Source organism: Lathyrus oleraceus, chromosome 4 (genome assembly GCF_024323335.1).
Source record: "Lathyrus oleraceus cultivar Zhongwan6 chromosome 4, CAAS_Psat_ZW6_1.0, whole genome shotgun sequence".
NCBI classification, from domain to species: domain Eukaryota; kingdom Viridiplantae; phylum Streptophyta; class Magnoliopsida; order Fabales; family Fabaceae; genus Lathyrus; species Lathyrus oleraceus.
Window position 1 is genome coordinate 103,708,521 of NC_066582.1, and position 5,247 is coordinate 103,713,767.

Consider the following 5,247-nt stretch of genomic DNA (forward strand, 5'->3'; position numbering starts at 1 on the left):
ATTTATTAAGAAAAATAAAGAAGCTTAATACAAAAGAAGAAAAGGCAATAATAAAAACGTGGTCCAGAAAATCTACCATTTTACCTATGATGATTGGGCATACCATTGCTATCCATAATGGAAAAGAGCATTTATGAGTTAATATAACACATCGTATGGTGGGCCATAAATTGGTAGAATTTTCACCTACTCTAAACTTCGGAGGATTTGCGAAAAATGATAATTAATCTCGTCGTTAAGATTTCTATTACCCTACCACATTCATTTGAAGTTACAAAATTCATATTCATAATTTTTCAATCGGAGGATCAAAAATGATAATATTTACCTACCGTTACCATTCATTGAGTGACTGATTCGGTGGTTCTCAATCAACAACAAGTGTCGACCTATATGTCCTTATCATCCATTGAATCTTCCTTGATTCTCCTTTATTCATTCTTTATCCGTTGAATGATAAATGAGGCTTGATTTAATGGCGAATTTGAAATTTAATAAAAATAAATTCTGTTGCCAGGACTTGAACCCGGGTCTCTCGGGTGAGAGCCGAGTATCCTGACCAACTAGACTACAACGGATTTGTTTTTCAGTCGAAATCTTATTTTATTTATTGCCACGTTAAATACAATAGTTTATATCAACATCAACAAAATTAATAAGTTGTTACTTCGAATTTAATATCTTGTAGAATTGGTGGAGTAATCGAAAGTTAAAATTTTTATCTTAGGTTAATATTTCATTTTTTTAAATAAGAGTAAACTACAAAAGTCATCTCAAATCAAATAAGACCAAGTAAAAAAGAAAATAATTACTTAAGATTAAATGACAATAAACAAGATAAAAGTAAAATAATGAAAAAACTTCGTTCAATCAATAATACAAATACTAACTACAATTTAATGATTTCGTGACATTTTTCTTCTTTCTGCCGTATATTAATTATATTTTTTTAGTGAATGAGTATGTTGATTCTAAAATTTGTAAGTTACGATAAAATTAATCTTTACATTTTTTGAAAAATAGCTAAATAGGTTTTTAATTTATATTATTTTAAGCGTATTACTTTGTTTAAGCCCATATATGTATCGTCCCATGTTCATTTATGTTGTTATTTTTTTTAGAAGATAGGCTTAAGTTAATTGATTCAACTGATGTGGTAGCCATTGTTACATCTTTCCCATTGATTCAACTGATGTGGTTTCCATTGTTACACCTTTCCTATTGATTCAACTGATGTGGTAGCCATTGTTACACCTTTCCTTTTGCGTCTTCTTTTCGTTTATAAAATTCTTGACGAATCTTCCTTGATTCTCTGATCTTCATTCTTTATCTGTTTAACATTGAGTAACGAGGCTTGATTTAATGGCGAATTTGAAAGTTAATAAAAGAAATTCCGTTGCCAGGACTTGAACCCGGGTAAAAGAAATTTCGTTGCCGAGACTTGAATCCGGGTCTCTCGGGTGAGAGCCGAGTATCCTGACAAACTAAATTACAACCGATTTGTTTATCAATCGAAATCGTATTTTATTTATTGCCACGTAAAATACAATAGTTTATATCAACATCAACAAAATTAATAAGTTGTTACTTCGAACTTAATATCTTCTAGAATTGGTGGAGTAAACGAAAGTTAAATATTTTATCTTAGGTTAATGTCGCATCGCGCGAAAAACCGGCGGGAAAAGAAAGAAACAACAGAGCCGCCACCGTGCGTTATTTATCCCAAAAGAGGGAAAGGAAACGCTCGAAGTAAACCTAGGAAAGAACATGGTCTCGCGACCAAAGAGGATGGGTTCGGGAGTCGGTTATGCGAAGGGAAGGTGTTAGGCACCCTACGCATCCGTAGTACTCTACGGGATCCACGCACAAAAGGAAGGAAAATTGGTTGCTAAACACTGCTCAAACACACACACACTGGCTGAAAGAGACAAAAGAGACTGACTGAAACTGACTCGGCAGGATATCGCATCCTGGGCCTACTTAGTCTATCAGGCATAGACATCAGAGTCAAAGTAGTTCGGACCGGGGAAAACAACACATGCTCGCTAGGATGTCGCATCCTATGCATACGTATCTCCTTTGGACGAAGGAGAATCAGAGCATTCGTAGCTCGGCTAACACGCACACAAACAAACGCAGGCAAAGGCAAACGTGGAGCCTGAATGCCAATCATTGGACTTATATCAGCATCCGAACCAAAACGCACTCAAAAGGGCAAACATGGAGCCCGACTGCCAATCACTGGACTTACGTCGGCATCCGAACCAAACACACGCACACTGGAACCCGAATGCCACTCGATGGACTTACATCAGCTTCCAAGCACACAACAAGACACAGGATGTGGAATGCCAATCGCTGGGCTTACATCAGCATCCGAACCGAACGAACTCACACTGGAACCCGAATGCCACTCGATGGACTTACATCAGCTTCCAAGCACACAACAAGAAGAAGGGTCTCGATTGCAACTAGGGCAAGAGAAAGGGGAGGTCTCAATCGCAACGAGGGCGAGAGAAAAGAATTAGTGTTAGTGGTTAGTCAAACTCGACAAGACATCGCATCTCGTGCCTACGTATCTCATCTGGACATGAGAATCAGAGTTGCCGTAGTTCGGCTAAACTATTCCTGTTGGTTTGTGTTTTTTAAGTGGATAACGTCACTACGCAATCTACCGGATGCTCGACCTTTGGAGACTTACTCACCTGTGGTAGAAGGAGTTGACGTATCCTTAAGAGGGGATAATGTTTGTTTGTGTTTTAGGAAAGCTCAAGCAAGAAAGGAAGTCCTATACGAAGGAACCGTGCTACCTTAATTGACATGCAAACGAGACTACGCGGAGTCTAGCAAACCTAGGGGATACAATCACACCACACAAACATATACAGCATGAAATAAACACACCAACAAGGGGCTCAAACATCAGGGTTAGGCTTTAGTCGAGGGGTCATATCAACCTCAACAAACAAGCCTCTGTATCGGGGTCAGGTTAGCTCTTAACCTTGCCATTGAGGGGCTAAGGTGAAGCTAGATGAAAGGTGATGAGGGGTGTGCCTCATTGCTTCTATCTCAAGTCAGAGAGAGCATCAGACAAGGGAGCGTGGGTCCAGAATGGGGGGACCCTTCTACGCTCAGGACATAGACTCGACTGTACAATGTACAAGATCTTGGGCTTGGATCTCAATGCTACAACCATGTAATGGGAGCAAGGAGAAGACTCACAGAATAGTGGGGGATAGATTGCTTATCCCTACCTTCCACCAATTGCCTCAAATGAGGACTTTTCCTGCTTGGGACAAATATAAACATACACAAGCATTGCCTCTTAAGGAGGACTTCAGACAGTTTTGCCCGGCCCGGTAACAGCCGGGTCTCCAGACTACATGAAGAAGAAAGTTCTATACCTCAATGCCAATTGCTTATGCAAAGCAATGCAAGTTCTTAAGAGAACTGAGCAACTAAAGGGTACCTGTACAAAAGTCAAACAGAATCAGTATCTACTTCCACAAACAGACAACAATATAATGATCAATTAACAATCACAATGATGTGCATAGCACAAAGCTCAAGGCTCAAACACCCTACAAAACAAACACATTAGTTTATAGGCCAAGCAACACAATCCCAAATGTGAAACAAATGCCTTAATCCTTAACTTCTTAACCTGAAAAGCCACAATCACATTCAAATGTAAGTAACATGACCACTAGGACTAGCCTAGGGTCAAAAAGATGGAAAAATGTTAAAACAGCAACCAATTCATGATCAAAGTCAAGCTATTTCAACAACAAAGGGATCCCAATTGGTCCCATATCCAAACTATGCACACATTTTAATTTATGCAACATATAAGGCAAAAGGTGCAAATATGAGTCACATACAAGCAACCAGCAAGATCACATCCAAATAAATGCCAAAAAGGATCCAAAAAATCCACAAAAATTACATTCTAACCAGAAGACATTCAATAAGCCACATGTCAATTTCAAGTCATTTGGACTAGTAGATCAATAGGAATTAATTAAACATATCGGAACATGCAAAAACAACATCAAATGAAGTATACAAATGTGCATCAACTTCAATTAGATGGTAAACAGCAATGGTACATTAGAAATACATGGGACCAAAGCTAAAAGATAGCTACAGGGGTTAAGAACCATCCTATCAATTTTCAAGGTCATTGGATTAATTATGAGAATATGGCAACATACTAAAAAATGTGACACTAGCTAGGTTCAAAAATTGTTAGGCAGCAAGCAAAATTCTTAATCAAATTGAAAATGGATTGTAAAAATCCACAAAAATTCATAGGGGATGTTAACATGTCAAACAAGCTTCATGCAAAAATTCAAGGCCATTGGCCAGAGGGAAGCATGGTAAATAATTAGGGGAATACAGCATGTCACAAGGTGTCACATATTTCCACACTCAAGTTCAATAAATCATAGCTAAAAAACCAGAAGTCCAAAAATTATAAAACCTATGTCAAAAATTCCAGGGAAGTGTTAAGAATTAATATCTAAAATTTCATTTAATTTGGATTATGCATGGTGATTATATAATTAAAATGGTACAGCATGTGGAAATGGCATACATTGTAAAGATTTCTATGTCACTTAATTTTTCTACCAAGCACTATTTTATTTTTTGATTCTATAAAAAAGTAGATTAAAAATGGAGTCCATCAAAAAAAGTCTCAAATTATTTGGATTAATATTGATGATTTTGTGATTTTTAGAAGTTTCTTGAATTATTGAAATAATTATTGAAATGTTTATTTAGGATTTACAAAGAATTAATTAATTAATTTATGAATGAATGGCAACACAGTAAGTAACGTAGCCAAGCCAAAAACGCTGTAGTTTCAATTTAATGCGTTGTCGCTCCATGAGTGGATGAATCCGGCGGTAAACAGGTTTTGAAATTGGAAACGTGGTTCAGCGGATCAAACAGCTACCGGTCCAGAAAATTTCTTCTTCTTCGCATGAATGTTCTTCGTCACCTGCAAACTCGGTTTCGAGCAAACGTCCACCAAATTTCACGAGCCTTACGCCGTTGGAATCGTCTCACTGAGTACAACAACAATATGCCAACGAAAATTCCTAGTTCCTATCGTACCGCACAGATCGAGCGAAAGAAGATTTCGCATCAAAGTGTAAATTCAAGATTGCTCTCTCTAAACTTAACGGTTTTCGATTCCATAAAGTGCTGCATGATCTACAAGGTGTACTCTACAAGAACCAC

At 37.6% G+C, this 5,247-nt stretch overlaps 1 non-coding gene across 1 annotated transcript; it reads right to left on the minus strand.

The window, feature by feature from the left end:
• Positions 1–505: 505 nt before the first annotated feature.
• On the minus strand, positions 506–578 carry TRNAE-CUC (transfer RNA glutamic acid (anticodon CUC)). The gene has a single exon. It is a non-coding gene; the product is annotated as a tRNA-Glu (tRNA).
• Between the last annotated feature and the right edge of the window lie 4,669 nt (positions 579–5,247).